The following is a 10,661-nucleotide window of genomic DNA, read 5'->3' as shown; positions in this document are numbered from 1 at the left end:
GTCCTTATATGCAGGTCTGATAGTCTAAGAGATTTTCTAGATAAACTTTTGGAATTGATAAGTGTGATCACTAACCTGGATATAAGACCAACAAAAAATCAGAAGTCTACCTAATCATCAGTAACAGATAACAAAGAATATAATTTTTAAAATGTCCTATTCATAAAGATGTATAAAATGCCTGTGACAAAAATGACGAAATAGTACTGAAGAAAAACAAAAACAAAAAAAGCCCGTTATATTCATTAAGATGCTTTCATATGCAAGTAACAGATACCCAACCAAAAATGTCTTAAATCAGAGAATTTTTATTATTTTGCGTAACAAGAGGTCCAATATAAGCAGGTTCAGGGCTGGTTAACTCTGCAACTCAAAGATGTCACTGAACACTCAGGTTCTTTCCATCTTTCTGCAGCATCATCTCCAACAGGGCTTTCATCCTGAGATTTGTCTTCTCACGGTTGCGGGTTAGACGTCTTAGCTCCAGTCTATGTGCAAAGTCCCCATCACACAACCCTGTTCTGAAGGAAGTAGAACTATCTCTTTACACATCCATTTTTATCCAACCTTTCTCAGAAAACTATGCCTTCTCTCCCCCTGCCCAGGATGAAGTCATGAGGCCCTGCCTACCAGAAAGGGAGACTAAGAAATTATCTCGTATCTGCAGCCTCTATCTCAAGTTCTTCCACACCTGAATAAGTGGATAGAAGGTCTCCATTCCTTGAAAGACCTGTCAGCTCCCCCCTGCCCCAGTTTAAATCTGTGAATTCAGTGCAATTACAATCAATATGAAAAAGAGGGTTTTTTCCGAGGGACCTAAAAAGCTCATACCAAAATTAATATGAAAGAACAAAGGGCCAAGGATAGCTAGGGCAATTTTGGAGGAACAAACACTGGGGGCACATGTCCTCCTGGAGATCAAAACATCCTATCAAGTCATAATAACTAAGATGAAATTGCTTTAACACAGAAACCTAGACCAATAGAAGACAGAGAGCTCAGACACAAGCCTGTATGTACTTAAAAACTTGATACATGACAGAGGAAGCATTATTCCACCCCTTACACCCGTGTTTCTCAAACAGCAATAATAAAATCTATGGCTCTCTTTGATAAAAATTAAAATCCCATGCACTCCTCTGCCGTCTCAAAATAATATGCTCTCCCCAAAGGGTTGAGAATTACAGTATTCCCTATATATCACTACAAGCAGGAACTATATTTATGAGCCAAGTGCTTTAATTTTTCTTTTCAAATAATGTCTGATGCTTTGCACCGTGCTTCATTTCCTCCTAAGATTCTGATATGTGCACCACTCTCTTTTCCCAAGTCTCCTCCTGGCTAGGTTAAGAGTCATCGTGGGAGGCAATGGGAAGCTAAAGAAATCAAAACATGGGCTGACGTGGTCAGATCTGCATTCTGGAGACGTCGTTGAGTAGCCGGAGGATAGAATGTAGAAGGAAAATAACATATAATCCTGCCCAAATGGCTTTTTAAAATCTAGCAGCAGAGATATGAAATACACACAGGGTAAAGACTAACGACCTTTCTGTAGCAGCCCATAAAATCGCTCATCCAGGGACTCACAACAGAGGACAGGTATCTTATCATGGAAAGTGCCAGGAGATTAGAGCTGGAGGATTGGGCTTTGTCACTTCAGGACTTCAGACCTCCCTTTTCCCACCTTTAAAAGGGGGAACCAGGTGGTGGGTATTAGAGAGGGCACAGATTGCATGGAGCACTGGGTGTGGTACAAAAACAATGAATACTGTTATGTTGAAAATAAATTTAAAAAATGATTAAAATTTTTAAAAAAGTGGGATAATGGCAAGACGTACTTCACAAAGCTCTTACAAGAATGAAATTAGAAGGTCTGTGTGAAAAATGCGTTGTTGACTGTAAAATGCTAGCTAGATGGGAGCCAGCACAGAGCACAAAGATGTATATTGTTATCTCTGAGCTACAATGCTTCCTCTAGCAGTAAAATTAATGACATTGACTTCTTTGCTCTTTACCTGCCGTAAATTCTTCATGGGAGCAAGGTCACAAAAGGGCAGTTTTGTAACTTAGAAAGCAATGCCAAACCTTCCAGTTGGAAGGAGCCTTTGATTTGAAGTTATTATTTCAGCCTCCCACTGGATGGAGGAATCCTGTCTGCAGAGTCCTGCCCCAGGTGGCCATCCTGCCTAGGCTTGAGCACTTCCCCCAAAGGCAGTGTTCCTCTCTCACAAAGCATCCCAGTCCACCAGTCCAGTCCAAAGGCAGCAGGAATCCTTCTAAGTAGAGCTGTGATCAGACTCCCTCCACCTGTTTTCCCCTTTGTAATTCCCTCCCTTTCCCCTCTGACAACTCTTCAAGGGTTTAAAGACAACTGTCAGGGCTCTCTCCGTCCACCTTCCTTGGGAGAAACAGTCGCAGTTTTTTCTAACTGCTGCTTTCTTGACATGATTTCCAAGAGCCTTCACTCCACTGGCTGGCCTCCCCGAGTTGCTCTCTGCTTTGTCAGTACCCCCTTTAAAATCTGGTGCCATCTCCCGGCCATTCCTCCAAATGGAAACAAACCCAATGCCCAAGAGTGAGTCAAGGTAAACAAAATAAGGCGTAGCCATATGATAATGGATTGTGTAATTATTAAAACTGTGTTTTTAAAGAATATATAATGAGTTAGGGAAATAATTCAAGATGCGATGTTAATTTTTAAAAACATCGAAAACTCTGCATAAGCCATATTTTAAAAACTCTCTTCCATAGTCCTCCTTCTTACACTGAAAAGGACCGGAAGGATGCATAACAAAATGAAATCAGTCGTGGTCCCTAAATGAGAGCTAGATCCCTTTTGTGTTCTTCCTTATCACCTCTCTACACTTCTAGGTTTCTACAGTGATTATGTTTTGATTTTATAACTAAAAAAAAATTACAAAGAGGGGTGCCTGGGTGGCTCAATGGGTTAAGCATCTGCCTTCCTCTCAGGTCTTGGTCCCAGGGTCCTGGGATTGAGCCCTGATTTGGGCTCCCTGCTCAGCAGGGAGTCTGCTTCTCCCTCTCCCTCTCCCTCTCTGCCCTGCTCATGCTCTCGCTCTCTCTCTCAGAAATTAATAAATAAAATCTTTTAAAAATTTAGAAAGACCCACAAAGCTTACTAGGAAGGAAAGTCCAGAGCAAACCCTGATGCCCGGATGCAAGTGGGGCAATGGCACCCCCACCACTCGTTGGTGGGGCATGGTGGGAGGGGGACACTACACTTCCCTCTGTGTTGCCTGATGAACATTAGTCTTTGTAGCCATGTCAGAACTTTTGCCTCACGTTGAGCTTTTTGAACTAAAATCCTCAAGACTTCTTCACATTAACTCTTGTTAAGAGTTTGAATAACTGGGGCGCCTGGGTGGCTCAGTGGGTTAAGCCACTGCCTTCGGCTCAGGTCATGATCTCAGGGTCCTGTGATCGAGTCCCGCATCGGGCTCTCTGCTCAGCGGAGAGCCTGCTTCCCTCTCTCTCTCTCTGCCTGCCTCTGCCTACTTGTGATCTCTGTCAAAAAATTAAATAAAATCTTTAAAAAAAAAAAAAGAGTTTTAATAACTGAGTTGTTTTTTTTTTTCCAAATCAAAATGAAAAACTGTCATTTTCCCCCGTTAAATTCCATTGTGTTTGTTTTGGCTCCTTGTTCATGCAGACCATATCCTGTTTCTGTCACGCAGTATATTATTTCTACTTCATTTTGTGTCAGCCCTCATTTATACACTGGCATATCGTGCATGTCATTGAAGGATTTTTAACAGAACTGGTCCCAGACAGGGACCAGAGGCACCTTGTTCTATGTACCTGTGCTTGGGTGACTTGGCTCAATCATTCAGTGCTTTGTGCATACAGTGGTTGTCCCCATTGTGCCTTCCCCCAACTCTAGAGTATATAGTCCTTATCTATTCATCTTACCATGAGAAACTTTGTCAAAAGAACTGCTGAAAGATTCACTCCCTCTGGGACAATCTGGTGAGTTTTGGTAACCTTTCAAAAAAAATGTAAAAGTATGAAATGATTTAGTATGACGTGGCTTATTCTGCATGAACTTGTGCTGGCTTCTTGAGAGTACCACTTCCTTTTTAAAATGATTACAATCTAACTCTTTATTAACCCAGGTTAGAGTTTGCTGGGATCAGAATTAAACACTTCAGTGCAAACTTTCCAGAACCTACATGTTCTCCCTTTTGACGACTAGGACAGTTGCCCATCACTATTTCTTTGGTATCGCTCCGAAGATTCCTGAAAGATTACTGACAATGGCTCTGTGATTAAATCTACAAGCTCTTTCAGTCCCTAGGGACGTAATGTTTCAGGACCTGGAGACGGGAGCTTAGAGAGGCCACGTATTTATTTTCTAAGAAGCTTCACACCTAGGGCTGCAATTTCCTCTTCACCGTGTTTATACTACTCTTTCCAGTTTAAAGATCCTTCTTGGAGATAGAGAAGACGGAAGCTAAGTAGGAGTTGAGTAATTCTGCTTTGTATCTCTCATCTGCTAGGATTACACCATCTGCCCCAAGCACTGGACCTGCCCTTCCCTATTCCCCCTGCTCAGAGCATACATGCACAAAGCCCTTTCTACTGTCCCTGAGAATTTTTTGTAAGTCTTAGCTCATTCTGAGCCCCGGACTTGCTAACGTGAAGACTAAAAGCCTCTGATACCCTCTGCTTTTCTGTTCTGGTTCGATGCCTCTCCTTCCCACTTTTGTAAAGTCTCTTTGAAAACCTGAGGAGTGCTGGAGAGCTTCCACTCCTGGTTCAGGGACTCCCCTTTGCTGCATAGTCAGGATCACGAGAGATTGTATTGTCCGAATTTCACTGGCGGGAGAATGTTTCTTTAATATGTCTTCTGTCCCCTTATCCTTTAAAACACAAAACACAACCAAATAAAATAAAACAAAATAACAACCACCCAAAAAAAAAAAAAAAAAAACCCTCTTCAGGTTTGCTTCCTGTCACAGGTGCAAGTGATATTTTTTAAGTAACTGGTATTGCACATTTAGGCTCACCATGTTCAATTTTCTTAAAAAATGTATGACAAATTATAAAAAATGTTGCTTAACTTGCTTCAAATAAGAATGTGGAGGAGCTGTTCTTTCCAGTTGATTGTGCAACGAGAAAGAGGGGAGAGGGCAGAGAATAGAGGAAGAAGGGACATTAACTTTGAGTGCCGATGACACTATTTCGTGTAATTTTTATATCAATCCTGTAAACACTGTCCTGATTTTGGAGATGGAAAAAAATGAAGCTTAGTTTAAGTAACTTAAAATAAAATTGTTTGGGATCCAATAGGTAGAGTCAAGATTGAACTCAATCTCTATGATTCTACTGTTCAATCTCTTTTCCCTGCATTAGAGGTTGTAGGTAAAGAAGCTCACAGGACAATTTAGCCCAGAGACGTGTTTTGTGGACCACACAACATTTTCTGAAATTTGAATATATTGCCAACATTTACAATTTAGGAGATTTTAGGTCATCGAATTCCAGAGTTCCAGCTTCTTTTGAAAATTTATGGACCCTCATTTTTCCCCATGGCAACCACTGGCCGAGTTGAACAGGGGTGATCCCTTCTGAGAGATCATGCCCTCTCCAGGTCTCCATGATCTCTACTTCTTCCTCATTTATATTCTCTCCTTGGTCCTGCTAGGTATTTGAGTTTGCAATGTTCAGGGTCATGTGCTGCTCCATTGTATTTCCTAGTTTCAGAGAAAAAGCCTTCTGCCACATGGAAAAGAAGGGAGCAAAGCTTATGAAAATCACAGCCCTGTGTCCTACACTCAATTCAGCCTTATTATTCCCCTGGAAGAGGTGCTCCCAGAAACTCAAGAGGTTCCAAAAAGAGCGTACTTATCTTACTCAGCTTGTTCCAGGCTCCTCCATTCCCAATAATGTCCTCACTTTCTGTCCTGTGGTTTTTAAACCACGAAGTCTAGCAAGGATATAATTTAAGACCTTAGAACCTCTAAGAGTGGGGAAAAGAATTTGTTCCTATGACCGCCTAAACAGAGCTCTCAGGCCTAATCAAAGCCTATGCTCTCCACGAGTCTCTGGCTAAACCTGCCATCATGGTTGGACACTAACAGAACATTAATATCCACCTGGGTGGCTTGATCAGTTAAGTGTCTGCCTTCAGCTCAGGTCAGGATCTCAGGGTCCTGGGATCCAGCCCCGCATCAGGCTCCCTGCTTGGCGGGGAGTCTGCTGCTTCTCCCTCGCCCTCTGCCCCTCTCCCTGAACTTGTTTTCTCTCTCTCCAATAAATAAATAAAATCCTAAAATATATATGTATAGGCTAGAATGATCAGGCAGTTGATTCCCAACTAAGGCTGGGAATCAGGAAATTTGTTTCATAGTCTTGGTTCTGTTACTAGGAGGATATCAGTGTTGGGTATTATAATAAAGAGACCTGAGGAAATAAACTAGGGCTAGTAGCTAAACTAGGGTCAGTAGCAAGAATGAAGAATATGGGAGGACATCTGAAAATGTCTGTCTGTCTATTCATTGAAATACTTGATACATATTTACTTTACTACACATCCACCAAATGTCGGACACATTTTAGGCAATGAGGGTTCAGAACTGAACAAGACAGACAAAAATCCCTGCCATCAGAGAGTTTACATTTTAGTAGAGAGAGAGAGACAGACCATTACAAGAGAAAATAAAAACAAGGAAATTTACATGACAGTTGGTGATAAGGATGTGGAAAAAATCCAAGCAGAATAAGGGAGTTAGGGAGCTTTGAGGCTGGGAAGGGGACAACTCAAATAGAGTAGGTGGACCATCTCCGGTGGGAAGGTGATATTGGAATACAGACCTGAAGGAAGTAAGGAAGCGAGCCATGGAGATGTTTGGAGGAGAGCATTCGCGGAGAGGGGAGAGCAAGTGCAGACCCCGAGGTGGGACCATGCCTGGCATGTCTGAGATAGAGCAGAGGTCAGCATTGCTCAGGTGGAGAAGGCAAGGAGGAGAACAGCTGGAAACGGGATACGACAGGCCACGGGGCTTCAGACAGGGGAGACACTTGCTGGCCACTGTGGATACTCTGATTTTTTTCAGATCATCATGGGAGGCAGGGAGGTGACATGCTTGGCTTACACTTAAGATGACTCTGAGAACTCTGTTGAGAATAGCATGTACTCACCAGGACAGAAGCAGGGAGTTAGGAGCCATTACACAGAGGCTGGACTAAGGAGGTACCTCGGAAGTGGTGGGCTGTGGTTGTATGATGCACATTGTGTGGACGGTGAAGAGAGCAGTATTTGCAGAAGGATCAAAATAGAATCTGAGAAAAGAAAGAGGGGGTGCATGTGGAGTAGGGAGATTGAATTAGAAGATTTTAGGTCTCAGCAACCAGAGGATGCCATTAGCTGCAATGGGGGAGGCTGTGAGAAGGGCAGGTTTGGGTATCAAGACCAGGAGTTCAGTTTTGGATGCCTTGGGATGCTTATTATACATTCAAATAGAGATTGTGAATGAGCAATTCGACATGAGAATGCACAATTATAAACGTGGGCATCGTAAGGTGTTGATTATATTTAAAACCATGGACTGGATGAGATCATTAAGGGGGAAAGAGTATTTAGAAAGAGGTCCAGGGACTGGGCCCTGGGCATTTAAACAGTAAGAAGGGGAGAGTAAGGTGGAATCAACCGAAGAGACTGAAAAGGAGTATCCAGCAAGGAAGAAGGAAAATCCAAAGAGGGTGGCTTCCCAGAAGCCAATGGAAGAGAGTATATTAAAGAAGGATGGAGTGATCAATTCAAGCAAATTCTGCTGGGGGTCTGGCACAATGAGGATTTGGGATGACCACAGATTGCAGTGGTGAGGCAATTATGGTAGTGATTTCCACAGGAACAATTTTGGCCGTGACAGCCTGCATGGGAGGGTGTGGGTGGGTAGGGTGCTGTGAGCTCCCAATGAGACGGAGTTCAATGGAGAATATGGGAGAAGATTAGAGACAATGAGTATAAACAACTATTGAAAGGAATTTTGCTGTGTAAAGAAGAAAAACGGGATGGAAGTTGGAGGAGGAAGTGGGGTTAGGGGAGGTTTCCTGTGTGTGTGTGTGTGTGTGTGTGTGTGTGTGTGTGTGTGTGTGTTTGTGTTTGTGTGTGGTGGGGGTTATTTTTAAGATGGGGCCATGTCTGAATGCTCATGGGATAGACCCAGTAGAGAGCAGAGACATGATGCTTTGGGACCCAGGGGAGAATTCTAGGACAATGTCTGAGTAAATGCGCTGGATGGGATCTAGTGTGTACATGGAGATGGTGGCCTTTACAAGGAGAAGGGCCAGCCCATCCATGGCAGTGATATAAAGGCAAGATACAAATGGGTTGGTACGTGGAATGACAGAAGTATGTGGCTATAGCTGGTCTTGTCACCAGGCTGAAAATGCACAGGAAGGGAAGAACTCAGAAAGCCAGGCCCAAAGGCCCATGGAGAGGTTGATAAGGGATCGATGCATTTACTTCCAGGAACTAAATCTGAGAAGACACTGAGGGGGGCACCCTCTAAACCATGAGACCAAGTACGCCTGAGGGTCACAGTTAGACATGAGGACTGTGGGCACTGCTATCCGAGCTGATGGCCACAAGATGGGATGAACTCACCCAGACAGAGAGAAGAGGGAAGAGCATGGGCCAGGGAGTGAGCTTTGCAGGACACCTGCATTTAGGGAGCCGTGTGTGCACGTGGGTGCGTGTTTTGGGGTGAGAAAGGCAGAGAAGACAGAAAAAGAGCATTGCTGGCTTTGTCAGTTCACAGCTACTTTCTTGCCCAAGAGAGTGAAGACAACTGAGCGCGACGGAGACGGTGGAAGGAAGAGTATTTCCTGAAGGAAGGAGTCTTCCGCTGGGCGGCCAGCCTCAGGGAGGCCCCAGGACTGAGGAAGGAGGTAGGGAAGGTGGTGGCTTAGGAAAGTCACCAGATTTGAGAAGAAGAAGGTCACTGGCTCTCAAGGGAACCATGGAGGAAGCTGGGGCAGATGCCCAGACTCAGGGCCTTCAGATGTGATTAAGAAAGAAGTAGAGACAGTAGGTGGGTGTAAGCTTATACATGTTGAAACAGTGTATCCATGAAATGAACAAACATGTATAAAAAGTCATATAATGTCTCTAAAAACCAAGCAAAACACTTTATGGGAGATCTAGGATGACATCGGGAAAGGACCCATGGACAGGGCATGAGGACCTGGGAGGTGGTAGAGTGCCCCCATGGTCCTGAGTGTTTCTGGCTAGGCCTTCCTTGGAGCTTAGCCAGAGGAGTCACAGGGCAGGTGGAAGGATATGGCCTCCTGGCAAGACTGTATACAACAAGGAAATGGGAAAGCAAAGTGTCCTGTGTCCTAAAATCCCCCCACATCTGTCTTTCATGGTTTGAAGAAGACAATGTGAACCAAACCATGTAGATACTGAATCTTACATGGCTTTCCTTCTCTGCTTTCTTAAATACTTTTCCCACATGCCTCTAAGTCTGGCTGCAAATGCGTGTCTCAGAGGAGTGTCCTAACAGACTTCTAGTCAACATGGGAAGCCCAAGAGTGTATTCTTGGGGACGACCCTACGACATTTAGGGAATAACAAATATTGTGCTTTGGGTCCTAAAACATGCTGCTAGTACCTTCTTAGGAAGGCCTTCATGGACACTGAGAACCAAAAATTTCAGCCACAGTAGAGTAAAACATGCCCCCTCTCTCCTGTTTGCTCCCTTATCCTCTTACCAAAGGTCTTGTTAAGACTTTAGGGCTGTGGGGCGCCTGGGTGGCTCAGTGGGTTAAGCCTCTGCCTTCGGCTCAGGTCATGATCCCAGGGTCCTGGGATCGAGCCCCACATCGGGCTCTCTGCTCTGCAGGGAGCCTGCTTCCTCCTCTCTCTCTGCCTGCCTCTCTGCCTACTTGTGATCTCTGTCTGTCAAATAAATAAATAAAATCTAAAAAAAAAAAAAAAGACTTTAGGGCTGAAGCATCAGTGAAAATTTTTACTTTTGGGAAGAACTAGTGTTTTTCTTATATTTTAAAGATCCATTTATTTATTTATTTATTCACTAGTAAATTTCTTAATAAATACACTAAGGTGCAGAAAATGAAGTTTAAGAAATCACCTCCCCATTTAAGGCAAATTCATTTTCATGAACTGTAACAGATATTGCCAAGGATTTGAAATGTGACAGTCACCAGGCCCTGTGCTTGACATGTATTACCAGATTTAACCTTCAAAAAAGTTGATGAGGTAGGTATTTACTGGCCCTATTTTATAGATACTGAAAGGGAGCCTCAGAGACATTCATGGGTTCAAGACCTAGAGCTGGCAAATGGCAGAGTCCCAGTCTGTTCCACTGAACGTGTGTCTACACCGTCGGAATCCCCTGATGGAACTCAGTGAGCATTTTTTTTTCACATGGCTGCCTTGCCTTCACAGCCATGGTGATGAGGGGTTTCCCTATAGGAGGAAGACATCTGGGAAATCCCATCCATCCCTCTTCCTCCTGCCCCAATGATGCCGCAGTTCCCAAAGCTTGGAAGACCTTGGCGTTCCTCAGCCACACTGAGAATCTCTGTGGGTAGAAGGAAACTGAGGCACAAAGGGAGTCTCCTGCTGGTGGAGGGCAGGATGTGCAGACAGTTCAACGGCTCACCAGGCAGGC

This window comes from Enhydra lutris, unplaced genomic scaffold (assembly GCF_002288905.1).
Source record: "Enhydra lutris kenyoni isolate GAN:26980312 unplaced genomic scaffold, ASM228890v2 scaffoldscaffold69, whole genome shotgun sequence".
NCBI lineage: Eukaryota > Metazoa > Chordata > Mammalia > Carnivora > Mustelidae > Enhydra > Enhydra lutris.
Note: the sequence above shows the minus strand (reverse complement) of the source record.